Here is a 14,936-nt window from a genome sequence, read left to right on the forward strand (position 1 = left end):
TTTTATATTATGAACTCTTAAATGAATAATTTAGGAAGGGGTACTAAATTGTATACTCTGACAAATGCAAAAAGGGTGGAGATTTAGAACTTTCTGACAACTGATAAAAGGGAGATGTTGGCTCTAGGGAATCATCTTTAGAGCTGGACCTCCATTAGGTAGTCACTGGCTATTGACCAGCTCCCTGTCCCTGCTACAATGACCAAAAGTGTCAGTATTACTCTTAAAGCTGATCTTATCATATGTGCGTATGTCAATAAGATCCTGGGTACATGTTACCCGTTTAGAAGCCTTAACAAAAATTATTGGTAGGAGAAGGCTTATGATTAAGGTAACAACTATCTCATCTTGTTTGGAATATAGGAATGCAGACTTGCTTGACTTGCCAACATTTCTTATCTGTTGGTGTCAGATTGTGTAAAACGCAGCTGCCATGTCTGTTGCTTAATTGACCTTGGCACTCCTCGGTTAAATCACAGTTCAACTTCCTCCACAGATTAACAATGAATATACAGGTCTTGTTTTATGACGCTTTTCATGGTGCACAAAGCACTTGCAGCAAGTTATTCTGAGCATCTCAGCTCACGGCCACAGCCCCACAGACCCCCTCACATGCTTCATTATGCTTCTCATGCACTCTTGGGTGGGCCCATGTTCCGCTGAACCAGAGCAGGCTGCGCCCTCTGTAGCAGGACAGCTGGAGGGAGTGAATCAGCACCTACACACATGTTTGCTTTTTTACAGAAATTCAGCCTTGCCTCCCTGCTTTTAACAAAGTTTACTTTGGCTGGAAAGTAAAACAGATTACCAGTTGGGATATGAGATACCAAACAAATGCTAAATTGGAAGGTTCCTGTGACATTGAAGGAGTTTGGAGAAAGAGGGCCGGCACGATTTTTCTTATTCTTAGTGAAAATCTTTGAGTTAATTACATGTTCACATTCCTTCTTACTGTGATTTATGACGGTCAGCTTTGGCAGTGTTCATCAGAGATACTGTCGAGTCTGCTCTGCTATTATGGAATACATGAACTGCTCGAATTCCCTATCTGAATTAATGCTACCAATATTGCAATGACTCCTGAATATATTTTTCAAACGTCAGTAAATAAGCTGCGTTTTATCTCGGGTATTTCCTCTTATGAAGTGCCAACCTCCAAGAGTGGTATTGATGAAGCCCATGGCTTAGGGCACAGTTCAATGCGCCCTGTAGATAGATCTAAAGTTGGGACAATCTGTGTTATCCAAGTGAATTTCAAGACCGGAGTAATGCATGACACCCCATAAGGTGTGTCTCCTGTAACAGATTTGTACTTCCTGGTGCCTCCACCAGGATTATGGCAGTCAAGGAAGTGCATTATCATTGCTCAAATGACCACAGACTCACATTATACACGGACATCTTTTAGTGAGGGACACATTCCTGGGGGTAAATAAGGGCATCCCTTTTGAAGGGTATGTAACGTTTACAAGGCAATTTTTACAACGCACTACCATTACAACGAAACTTTTACAACGCAAAATCCATTACAACGCATACATTTACAACGCAGTCATTACAACGCATGACACTACAACGCACACCACTACAACGCATACCATTACAACGCATACCATTACAACGCATAACTTACCATCCAACACTTACCCTACTGTTGCACCCCCTGGAGTTAGAATAGTAATTTTAACCCCTACACTATCCAACACTTACCCTACTGTTGCACCCCCTGGAGTTAGAATAGTAATTTTAACCCCTACACTATCCAACACTTACCTTATATGCAAAGTAGTGTAATGCGTTGTAATGGTATGCGTTGTAAATGTACTATGCGTTGTAGTGGAATGCGTTGTAAAGGTAGTTTTAAAGTATGCGTTGTAATGGTATGCGTTGTAATGGTATGCGTTGTAATGGATGTTGCGTTGTGAAAAATGCGTTGTAATGGTATGCGTTGTAAAAATGTGCGTTGTAACGTCATACATCCCTTTTGAAGGGGAGGAGCCGATTCAACATTTGTGTATACACACACACACACACACACCCACACACACACACGCATGCACACACACACACACCACAGAAAGGCCATCCACGCTCTTAATACAATAGTTCTGTCACTTAGTCATGTAATTCATTTAACAATTCACTCTGCAAGGAGTGATGTACGACACATGCATTTACGATGCATCCTTTACCAATCGTACCCTTACCATGCATGCTTACCACCCTATACCCTATAATCTCTAAAATTACCCGTACCATCCTATATCCCTCCCCGGCCTAAACCATAAAAAACCCATTAACACCCTATATCACTACCCTTCCCGAAACCCCAAAAATACCCTTACCCACCTGTTAGACCTGGCATCCTTGGTGTAGTTTTCCCCCTAACATTTTGCATTTAACCCTTCTGCTTTGATGACTTCATTTTTGCTTGCTTTAGGACCCTGCATACCTTACCACTGCAAACCAGAGCTAAGGTGCGTGTGTTTTCTCTGTAAAACTTGGTAGGATTGGAGCATATTGGCAAATGTAATGTATTTCAAAGAACCTAGTAAAGTGGCACTACCTGTATCCAGGGTCTGCAAATTAAATGCTACAAATAGGCCTGCAGCACTGATTGTACCACCTACTTAAGTAGTACTTTAAACAGGTCTCTGGTCTGCCTTTGCAGCCTGTGTGTTCAACCTTTTGCCAGGCCCAAAACCTTCCTTTTTAATATATGTAGGCCACCCCTAGGGTGTGCCTTGGACAGTCCAGAGGGCAGTTTATTTAAAACATTGGACATGTACATTTAAGTTTTACATGTCCTGGCAGTGAAAAACCGCTAAAGTCGCAAATGGGAGCAGTAACCAGTTCATGTTTGATGTCTTTGCAATTGTAATGAAAAATCCTCTCACATGGTGAAATCGGATTTTACACATGAGACACTGAGCGCATCACGTTTTGTATTTATGAAAATACATAATTGCCATTTTGGGATTGGCACCAAAAGCTTGCCAATATGTATTAGATTTCCTAAACATTGCGTTTAGATTTGCAGGAGTAAAGTACCATCTCATTAAAATTTTGTAGCCGTTTTCTTTGTGTTGGCTACATATGGAAGATGAATAAGCTCTATTCCAGGCATTATGCCAGGATTTGCCACTTACATATAATCTTTATTCTGTTTCCCATTTTTCTATATTTGATAACAATGTCATTTATGTGGTAGTAAATCTTTTGGCCACTCAGTCTAAAACTCAACTGACCATGAGATCCCCTGATCAGTCTCTTTGCAGATTATTACTTGACATCTTGGCTCCTTATCTAATAACCAGGTGCACAAAATGTTCTCCTAATTCACAGAAATTCCTGCTTAATGCTGAAGTACCCAGATAGTTGTGTTCATTTTATGACCTGGTTAATGTCTACACACAAGGTGGAGGTATTGATGCACTTCAACATTGATTTCAAAATGTAAACTGATGACAACCAGCTTATGGTCCATAGAAGGTTCTTCAGAGGGAAGTAGTATAGTGGGGTATTAGACGCCCACTCCACCTGTGTTAATGCATTCGGAACTGGATGTAGCAGAACAAAGATGTCGTAAATACAGAGAAGACCTGCATAGTACATCTCAACCAACCACTTTAGCATTCCAATATCCTATCTTTACTTGACAATGTGTTATGCAACATACAAGTCCAGTTTGACCCTGAACTTTCTCTAAAAAGCAGGTCAATCAACATGTAAACCTTTGCTGGGGTCTTCAGAACCTAGTCATCAATCTTAGTTAGAGCCTGCTACCAATCCTTGAATCTCTTTGTCATGCCGGATGTATGACATTACAACGCATGGCTTTACCATGCATGCCTTTACATTGCAGTTTTTACAACGCATGCTGTTACAACGCATAGCGTTAAGGGGTGCTGGATAGTGAATAGTTTAATTTACTATTCCAACTCCAGTCCCCGTGGATAGTAGGGAAGGTGTTGGATAGTAAATTAAATCTATTCCCTATCCTAGAGCGCCCCCCAGCGCTATGCGTTGTAATGACATGCGTTGTAATAGTTGCGTCGTAAAGGTACTGTGTGGTAAAAGTTGCGTTGTAAAGGATGTTTACCGTCATGCCAGGAGGCTACAGTAGCAATCGTCTTATGTTTAAACCTGGGGCCTTCACAGAAGGCCAGTGACAGAAAAAACTGGAGGTCACAGTTGTGGAGGGACATTTACACAAAAAATACATTTTAACTGTAACTTAAATGTAGGGAACCACCGTGTTTCCACCACAACAAATGATGGCTGATGCTGAGCCAGTACATGGATCCTGGGACGTGAAATGTGCACACAACTAATTTGTTGTGTTACGGGCATTGTCAGAGATCGTCAACTTCTCACTTGCTAATGCATTGTAAGTCAGTCTCCAAAGGAGCTTGGTTTTGAAGATACCACAGACAAAAAATAGCTTGTAGGGATAAGGTTTTAAGAGCCATGATTTCAATTTATAGGGTTGCTCTTCAATGGAAAAAACCTTTGGAGAATTATGCAAATTTTGTACACTTTGATTCGTCCTGGATCTCCTGGGATTGGTGCTCCGGAGTCTTGTTACCAGCCTTCACCCAGTTTGTGGTCATGCATTTCGGTCCCCTGTCTTCAGAACATGAAACTTCCCAAAACCATATATACCTCTCACTCTTAGATTAAATAATCCAAATGTTTTAGTGACATCCCAAACACAGAAAAAATATTTTCACACTAAGGTGTAGTCAATAAAGCAAAATAAGGCTCTTAGTAAAGCTGATGTTATATTTATAGTAGCAGGTAGGAAAGATTTAAAGAGACAAGATGAGCCTCTTTAAATGTCATTGACTGGAAATTACAATCTGGGATCTCCTGGAGATTTATTATTTCAAAAAATCAATTGGGGAAGTGTAGAGGAGATGATAGAATCACCCTCCTGAACTAGACTTGTAAACAATAGGATTCTATCAATGTGAGTGGTGACTAATTTTAAGTGATATTCTCTAAACTTGTGAAAAACTACAATGTGAAAATTAGGCCTCTCTGCGGGTGGCAGAATTAGGGCACTTTGTGTTTTTAAAATGCCCCTCACACACTATGAATCCCATAGTGTCATTCTCCCATCATTGGGGTCTTCCCGTCCCTCTACGGGGCGGGGCGTGCTTCAACCTACAAGGGACGCGGGAGCACTTATATTTTGACAATAGGCTATGTGATGTGATAAGGATAGTGATATGTGTTAGGGAGTGTAGGGACCTGTTTACGTGAATAGTGGTGTAAAAAAGGGTAAAAATTCCCTGGCTAGTCGAAAAAATTAATTTTAATGGCTTCGCAAGCTGGGAACATTAAAAAGGGGTTAGTAAGTAGAATCACAAGTGTAGTCTACTTTGTCGCCATGACATGTTTCATAGGCAGACCCCTCCTGCCTACTCATCAGGACCTCTGTTGAAACATGTCATGTCGACTAAGTAGACTACACTTGTGATTCTACTTACTAACCCCTTTTTAATGTTCCCAGCTTGCGAAGCCATTAAAATAAATTTTTCCGACTAGCCAGGGAATTTTTACCCTTTTTTACACCACTATTCATGTAAACAGGTCCCTACACTCCCCAACACATATCACTATCCTTATCACATCACATAGCCTATTGTCAAAATATAAGTGCTCCCGCGTCCCTCGTAGGTTGAAGCACGCCGCGCCCCATAGAGGGACGGGAAGACCCCAATGATGGGAGAATGACACTATGGGATTCATAGTGTGTGAGGGGTATTTTAAAAACACACAGTGCCCTCATTCTGCCACCCGCAGAGAGGCCTAATTTTCACATTGTAGTTTTTCACAAGTTTAGAGAATATCACTTAAAATTAGTCACCACTCACATTGATAGAATCCTATTGTTTACAAGATTTATTATTCCACTCACTGAAACCTTCAGTGTGGAACCCCATATGTTGCAAGGATTTTAGGCTCAGTGTGAATCTCATTTCGTACACCGCATCAACTGTTTCCTAGTGATGAAGCTACAGCCATCCTGGTAAGTGAAGTCACTTTGGACTTGGCTACATTTATAAGGAAAGAAGGTCACTATTTATTTCACTGTTAATATTTTTAATGCAGATGTACAAATAAAAATAGAAATGCAACTTACTGCGTTCCCTTATGTTCTTTGAGAGAAATTAAAGGATGTGCTACATAATTTTGTTTCCTTCTACATACGTCCCTCATTCGATCTACGTCAGAATTACAGGATGGTAAGATCATCTAGGGACACACCTTTAGTAGCACCCTTGCAAACATTGTAGTCAACTTTATATTCTTTGGAAACATAATCAAATATATTTGTCTGCTCAATATTGGACATTTTCTAGGCACATAATGTTGGTGGCGAGGCATCCTGGAAGTAAACACATGGCATAGTGGCCTATTACACATAAAGAGATACATGAAAGCATGCTATTTGTGTGTGCAATCAGAAGGAAGAGTTCTCCCAATATAGTTTTAGGTCCAGAGGAGGGAGAGAAGATATCTAGTCTAAAGGGGATACCTCTGATTAGACCTATATTACTTTTTCATAGAAATTTATCACAAATACTTTGAGAGAGGATGCTATAAGTAAGAAAAAAGTCCTGTAATTTCTTCAAAACATTATTTTATTATTTTTCTTTTCTGTTTTTTGTTTTATAGTTTATCTGTTTATACATAGATACAAATTATTTTGTGACACACAGAGTTAATCTTAAATAACAAATTGTCTAAATGAAATTTAAACTTCACAAAATACGATTGAAGCAAAAAAACCCTAACGATTCATTTTATCATATTATCATTCATTCCATCATGCATACCTCTACATTCACTACCCATTCTAAAAAGACAAATATAAACATAATAACAAAACCTCACATAAGACTAACACCAAATATTCGAGGTAGACCTCTATGGCTATGAAAGGAGAAATCCTACCAATTAATCGCTTGCTGGTCTACATATTATTTACAAATTTATAATACATATACGGGTCTTTGATGCGTACGGCCTACGTACGTTTCGGTGACAGTTGACATTTAAATCACCTTCTTCAGGGCCAAAATAGACAAGACATAAATACAACGGTTAAAAAACGGGGGGTTCTTCAATTTCTTCTTCAGGGCCAAAATAGACAAGACATAAATACAACGGTTAAAAAACGGGGGGGGTTCTTCAATTTCTATTTGGAATAACAACAGAAAGTTCACAGTCTTCTAATCTGTGGACTTTGATAAGGGCACCGTTTATCCCAAATGCAGCTGCATCTGTTAGGTGGTGTCTCCTGTCTTAATCCTAGATGCTAGGAGTTAAAGGAGGGCCAGTTGTGCGCAGTGTTCACAATAGAGTGTTTTTCAACAAAGTTCCCTGATGATTCTGCCTGATGGTTTTTCTTGTCCTATCAGGGAGGGCAGGTTTTAACTTTCCTTCCTGTCCCAGTTTTGGAAATGGTTGATGATGATATATCACATCGCCGTCTTTTTCATTTAGAATGCGTTCTGCTACCAGGGGTCCTCCGATATGCGTGCCGATGCAGACTGTGTGTGCAATCTAAAACATCACCTGAGAAATCTACTGAGTTACCACAAACACATTCTGAGTGCCATGTGAACCATGGAATACCATATGTCTTTCGATTTCATTATAAATTTACCAGCATCTAGGAAAAATATCACATTTCTGTTAGTTGTGGACTAATTCTCCAGTATGGCAAGCTTTACTGTACTCACTGCAATTCCATCTGCTGGAGTTTTCATCCAAGAACTTTTAAGAAGGTTCATCATTGTAAGGCTTGGTATTATTATTTTTTTTTCACTGAGGCAGGCAGGCCTCCTTCAGATTTTGAAATTTTGTTTGTGGACCATTACAAATTAATGTCCTTTTCTTCTTACCCAATCATCTTGGATGAAATTGGCTAGGTGACGGAACAAATAAGATTGTGACCTAATACTTATGGGGTTTAAAACTCCTTAAGATAGTTGGATGACGTTCATTTCCTCAACAATTTTGCTTAAAATAATGCAGTTGCATTTTTTTTATTACAAGCTCCACATCCCATGTGTGTGCTCGGTGTAATTTCTACTTGTACAAAACCTGTGGCTAGAGAAGTGATTTTAAAATGTATGAAACAGACAGATAGTTCCTTGGACATGTACGTGTTGGTAAAGAAATTGACTAACTAGAATCAAACATCGACAAGCACTAGATTGTGGTATTGAACTGAAATTTGTGGAATACAGTTATGCTTTCTGCATCCTTTTAAGGCTACAGCTAAGGCCAGGCCTATTCTTTCAAGTGTACATATAATGGATTTTAGATCAGCTCTGCGCCATGATTGCCTAGTTTAGTTGTTCATCTTCCTTTCCTCCTCATGATTCAATGACTTTCTTCCATATTCACGTGTATGTCCCACTCAGGAGCATTTTGGTCTCACATTGTTCTGATTTGTTGACTTGTATAATTCTACTGCTGAAATTGCTTACATTCAAGTAACGATTTCCTTCTTTTCCTGTAAGCACTCTGTGGGAGTGAAAGTTTCCTTGCCCCTTCCCTCTTGTGGTGCTTCCCTCTTCAACTTTCCATTCCCACAGCCCTATGCTATCTGTGTTGCCACCTCCACCCCTCAGAATCCTGCTAATTTAAAAAAAAATTCATGTTGTTTTTTCATCCTCTAACCTACTCCATGATGATGCCTACCCATCCAATTTATCAATCTATCTGTGAAAAGCATCTTTTTTAATAAATATACTCGGCAGAATGCAAAGTGCTATTCGCCACTTACAACTTATTCTGCATTACTTTTTTTTAAAGTCTTTTAATTTACCAAACTAATATTGGCCTCCACCAAATTAGGTTGGTAACTTAAAAATGGCTTCACGAGGTTTGAATGTGCAAATGTTGTAATGCCAGTGGCCATCTTGCAATGGGCTTTTTTGTTAGAAAACCCACTTCAAAATTGCCATTACATCTGCACCTTCAGACATTCGCATGAATGCGATTGCAAGAAAAGCATTTGCACAGCCGATTGCTTGCCATTTTAGAGCCAAAACCTATTGCCTTCCCAATGCTTATTCAATTACGAATTTCATTATTCAAGCTCTAGTTCAGCTTGCTTGCCACACCACTTGCTAATACCCCTACATTCCTTGGGTGGTAGAAGCATTTTCTGAAACTACACATAAAAATGTAAAATTAATTAAACCATAGTAAGTGTCTCCAAGCGGAACATCCCATTCCTGTATCTTTTTCCCCAGTTTTATATAGCTCTGCACAGAGACTGTCTGTTTTAAGTGCTTTGCTATTTTTGTCACACTCTGACTGTCATTACCTTTCCACTGAAGGAGGTTTTCAAAATCTCCCTCTTGGATGGAAAGATAATCTCTAGATCGTTTCTGACGATAACAAAGTAACATTGCCACACTGTCCAATTATTGCGCAATAATTTACTCCATCATGAACAACCTTTTGCGTCTCCGTGCTGACTACCGTGTACTTCTGTCGATGGTGTTGCTGTACATCAGGCAGTCAATCGATCGCTTAATGTGATATACCACAATCTTTTAACTATCTTTGGGGGCAAGTCATTTCTGAAGCTAGTTATCACGTTCCTAGGACTTACTAATCACAGTCATCAGTCCCCAGGGTTCAAAGAGTTTAGTTTCCTGTTTCTTCCTGGTGTCACACTGGTTTTGTGTATTTTTCCCTTTGTGAGTGGTACCATGTAATCCAGTTAAGCTGTTTAAAGCCTGTTTGCTTTTCTCAATGCCTGTAACTGAAGGCATCCGCCTATCTCTTGCTTTTCTACAAACAAACAGTAGATGTAATGGCAAAGGACATTTGTTCACAGAGGGAAAAACAGAAATTTATGTCCATGCATATGCCTGGAACTGTTTCATTGGTTCGAAAATGGCCTTGAAAAAAATCTCTCTTTGTTTAACTTTTGCTTGCATGATTTTTTTCAGTTTTTTAACACGTTGCCTCCTAGTCATTTTATTTTACGTACATTTATTAAACGTTCCTTTGCAGTACTTCGTCACACTTGCACTTTTTGTGCTGCATTCTCGGAACAACTGTTTTAAAAGAATTACACTTTAATTCTTGCAGCTGCGCCTGTCACAGAGTTCTCAATGCGTACGTCTTGGTAGCAGGCAGAAACGTTCATATTCCCTGAATTGACGTATATCTGGTGCCCGATCTAGTGTTATCACTTCCCAGGCAGCACTCGAAATACAGGAGACCGTATTTATGGATTCTGAGGTAGGAAATTGTTTGCAAAGGCCAGAGATAAAGGATGGCGTTTAACATGTTTTTCAGTAGAGCCACTGAACAGCTGCACACACGCATAAAGTACATATAATGCAATTTTTCAGGGATGGGTTGTATGACATTACAAGGAATGCCTTTACCACACATCCATTACCACACAATGCTTTTACCGCGCATTACTCTTGACACACTAGACTTTGCTACTCATATGCCTTAACAAAACATATCTTTACAATGAAATGGTAAGTAAATATCAGGTAAGTGAAACCCATATCTATATCTATATCTATACTACTATTATAAAGCGAGAACTGGGAACCTTTGAGGCGGGTAAACTCGAAAAGTACACCACCAATCACAACACCCAATACAGCGTTGGAAAGGGGAGGTCCAGGAGATGGACATAGGCTATACAGCACCACACCATATACAGTTAGGGGGGGGAAGAACGTTAGGGGAAAAGTAGTCCGGGCGTATGCATACAGTGATATGCACGCGGTGTTCCAGAGGCGCAATGGCGTGTGGGCGTGGCGTTACGTAAACGCGGCGTTAGGTGTCCGGACAGAGCGCTAGAAGGAGCGCGGGACCGACACAAGTGCCCAGATGGAGTGCCCAGCGTGGGGAGGAGCGGCGGGGAGGAGCGGCGATGCGGGTCAGTAATGTCGCGCTAAATGTTTGAAAGGAAACCCATGCGTAATGAGGCTGTGGAGTCATTCGCTGCAGCGGGCTGCAGGCTGCACATTTTCTAATAGCTGGAGTGCCCAGCGCGGGGAGGAGCGGCGGGGAGGAGCGGCGATGCTGGTGGGGGAGGGGCAGCGATGCGGGTCAGTACTGTCGCGCTAAATGTTTGAAAGGAAACCCATGCGTTATGAGGATGTGGAGTCAATCGCTGCAGCGGCCTGCAGGCTGCACATTGTCCAATATCTGGTACACCTGAGCTCCTTCACGGTGTAACTTGAGGGGACTTGGGTTTCAAAAAGGCATCATTTAATCCCACGGTGTGAACTTGACAGGCTGTAATCAAACACACACTGTCTGCCCAGGAGGCAGCCCGGCTCCCTCCATCCGATCATATGCACACCGCAGTATGACAGGCAGCTGGGAAATATGTGGGGTTCTCATGGAGCGAATTTAGGATCCGAAGAAGCCAGTGGGCCATGGTTCACGGAAATCGTAGCTGTGTGTTGTGTGCACGTGTTTTCTGTCACCAGTACTGGCTAAACTCAATATCCCGAATGGACGTGGTTTGTGACGATGTTTCTGCTCTACTTTCACATAAACTACATTTTGCACAGATTTTAAAATGCGTGATGTTGGTGAGAAGTTTACGATTGGGATTTTTTTGCGGCGGGGATGAGCGGCGAGGCTGGTGGGGGAGGAGCGGCGATGCTGCTGAGTACTCTCGCAAAGCCTACCCGGACAACGTCGGGACGGGCTGCTAGTATATGTATATATGTGACGAGCCCGAAACGAGTCATCTTGCTGGAAAACATGGTCCAATAAAACTTCTTGCCTGATTACCTGAAGTGGTCCATTTCTCCTTCTTCGCCATTTGGAGGTTGCGGGAGTTCTACATTCTGAATATATATATATATATATATACACACATATATATATATATATATATATATATATATATATATATATCCATACTAATATAATAAAGAGAGAGCCCAAACCTTTGAGGCGGGTAATCTCAGGAACCACAGCACCAAGCACAACACCCAATACAGCGTTGGAAAGGGCAGTTGCAGCAGAAGGACATAGGCTATGCAGACGCCCACCATATACATTTAAAAGGTAAAAGAACCGTGCCAGCAAAGTAGTCCCTTGTGGGCGTGTCTGCGTTGTGCTGTGGGCGTGTGCTGGGGGCATGACAAATGCTGGGGGCGTGTGGTACGTTCCGCCCTTCATGCCATGTCTCATATCGTGTGCTAATCCCACCCTGCTCCCTTTAAAGACCCCTGCACCCCATAATCATAACCCACCCTTACTCCTTAAAATACCCCAACACCCTTATACACTAACCCATCTTAACCCTATAAATATAACCTGTACCCCAAAACCCAAACCTATCCCATAACCCTAAAAATACCCCTGTACCTCAAAACCCAAACCTACCCCTGAATCCTAAAAATACTCCTGTACCCCAAAACCCAAACCTAGCCCTGAACCCTGAAAATACCACTGTACCCCAAAACCCAAACCTACCCCTGAACCCTAAAATACCCCTGTACCCCGAAACCCAAACCTAGCCCTTAACCCTTAAAATACCCCTGTACCCCAAAACCCAAACCTACCCCATAACTCTAAAAATATCCCTGTACCCCAAATCCCAAACCTAGCCCTGAACCCTAAAAATAACCCTGTACCCCAAAACCCAAACCTACCTCTGAACCCTAAAATACCCTGTACACCAAAACCCAAACCTAGCCCGAACCCTAAAAATACCCCTGTTCCCCAGAACCCAAACCTAGCCCTGAACCCTTAAAATACCCCTCTACCCCAAAACCCAAACCTACCCCTGAACCCTAAAAATACCCGTATACCCCAAAACCCAAACCTAGCCCTGAACCCTAAAAATACCCCTGTACACCAAAACCCATACCTATCCCTAAACCCTAAAACTACCCCTGTACCCCATAACCCAAAACTATACCAGAACCCTTAAAATACCCAAACACCCCAAAACATATACCTCAGTACCCCAAAACATATAGCCCTAAACCCATACTTACCTTATCCAAACATTAAAAAAAAACATGCTTTTACCATTCATGCATTTACAACGAATTTCGTTGTAAATGTATGCGTGGTAAAAGCATATAAAATGTAATGCCATGCGTTATAATGGCATTGCGGATTCATGGTACTTTCATAATGAAAGTATGCGGAGTGTGGTATGCGGAAAGAAAGTTGCGGAATAATGGGTGTTTACCTTCCCCCGGTAAGTACATTGGTGGCACAGTGGCCCACATCTCCAGCAACATACTCATATTTTTTCACCACCCATTTGAAAAATGCACAGGTCTCTCTCATTGATGGCCAGTACCAACATACACTTTTAGACACACCTCCCGCCACAAGTTCTAGAATTGCGAACTTTAGAGCTGGGGAGCTACGTTCGAATCTCGGCATCAGCTCAACATCCTGTGATTCCAGGCAAATCGCTTTGTCTCCCCGTGCCTACCACAAATGAATGTGTTCTTCTGTAATGTAAATTGTGCTCCTGCCATGTTGTCGAGTTGGTGCTATATAATATTGCAAGGAAAAAGAAAGTAGGGAAACTCGAGTTCACACACTACTGATCGCGCACTCTTAAGTGCATCAGCAGTGCACTGTGAATCGGAGCGTTTCACAGGCCTGCCACAGATAAGAAATGCTATCTAAACGAAATCCTACAAAACAATATACTACTGGCCGGCAGCAATTCATACCCGGACAACGTCGGGACGGGCTGCTAGTATATATATATTCCAAAAGAAAGGTGCTAGAAAGCTGAGTCAGCCACACACGGCGTAAGTAATCACCTTCATTTAATTGATAGACAGCAGCAATACATCAAGGCCCTCACAGCATCAAGTCCTTTGCCATTTCGCCAATACGCGTTTCGGGCTGAAGAGTTCCCTTTGTCACCACTGACCTGGCATGGAGGAATGGAATATATATATATATATATATATATATATATATATATATATATATATATTCACTGAAAAAACCATAGGTTATAGACCATATATAGTTAGGAATTAGCATTTACAAAACCTTGAAAATTCACTGAAAAAACCATAGGTTATACACCATATATAGTTAGGAATTAGCATTTAAAAAACCTTATTTTACTCACACAAAACCATTGAAATTCCATATATAGTTAGTTGTACTAACTATATATCGCGCACCCGCAATCCACTGCTGATCATGTCACATATTACATCATTCATGACATGGTCAGTGACATCACTGATGACATCACTGATGACATCTCAAATGACATCACTGATGACATCACTGATGACAACATCCAGTGACTGTATGTTTCTGTAAAGTTAAAATATGTCTTACATATTGAAGAATGAGTGGATGTATAAGTGTCTGAACAAAGGATTTAGTAGGTGCATGACTGACTGTGTGAGTGAGTGATTAAATGTGTCTCACTGAGTGCATGGGTTAGTGACTAAACTGTCTTAATTTGTGCATCATTATGTCTGTTGTTCTGTAAACTGCTGCATGTGTTGATCAGTAGCTATATGATTAACTATATGGGTCATTGATTGGTTGCCCAAGTAATTGTATGGGAGACTGAGAGTGTTTATGGGTGGCTGGGAGGTGTATGACTCTCTGCATAGATGTGTGAGCAGTTGATTCACTAGGTGTATGGGTTCAAAAGTGCATGTGGAAACATCTGTATGGGCGGTTGACTGTGTGCATGAGTGCATTGGTGAGTGAATGGATATCTCAGTGCTACATGTCAAAGTAAGTACATATGTAAAACACAGTACATGTGAGAGTTGACATATATAAATAACTGTGCATAAGAGCCAGTGAATGTGTGAGTGGCTGTATGGATCATTGTGAACTTGTATCCAGGATTGTATAAGTGAGTAAATATGTGTTAGTATATGTTTCAATAAGTAAGG

The sequence above is a fragment of the Lissotriton helveticus genome, chromosome 3_1 (genome assembly GCF_964261635.1).
Source record: "Lissotriton helveticus chromosome 3_1, aLisHel1.1, whole genome shotgun sequence".
In the NCBI taxonomy this organism is placed as follows: domain Eukaryota; kingdom Metazoa; phylum Chordata; class Amphibia; order Caudata; family Salamandridae; genus Lissotriton; species Lissotriton helveticus.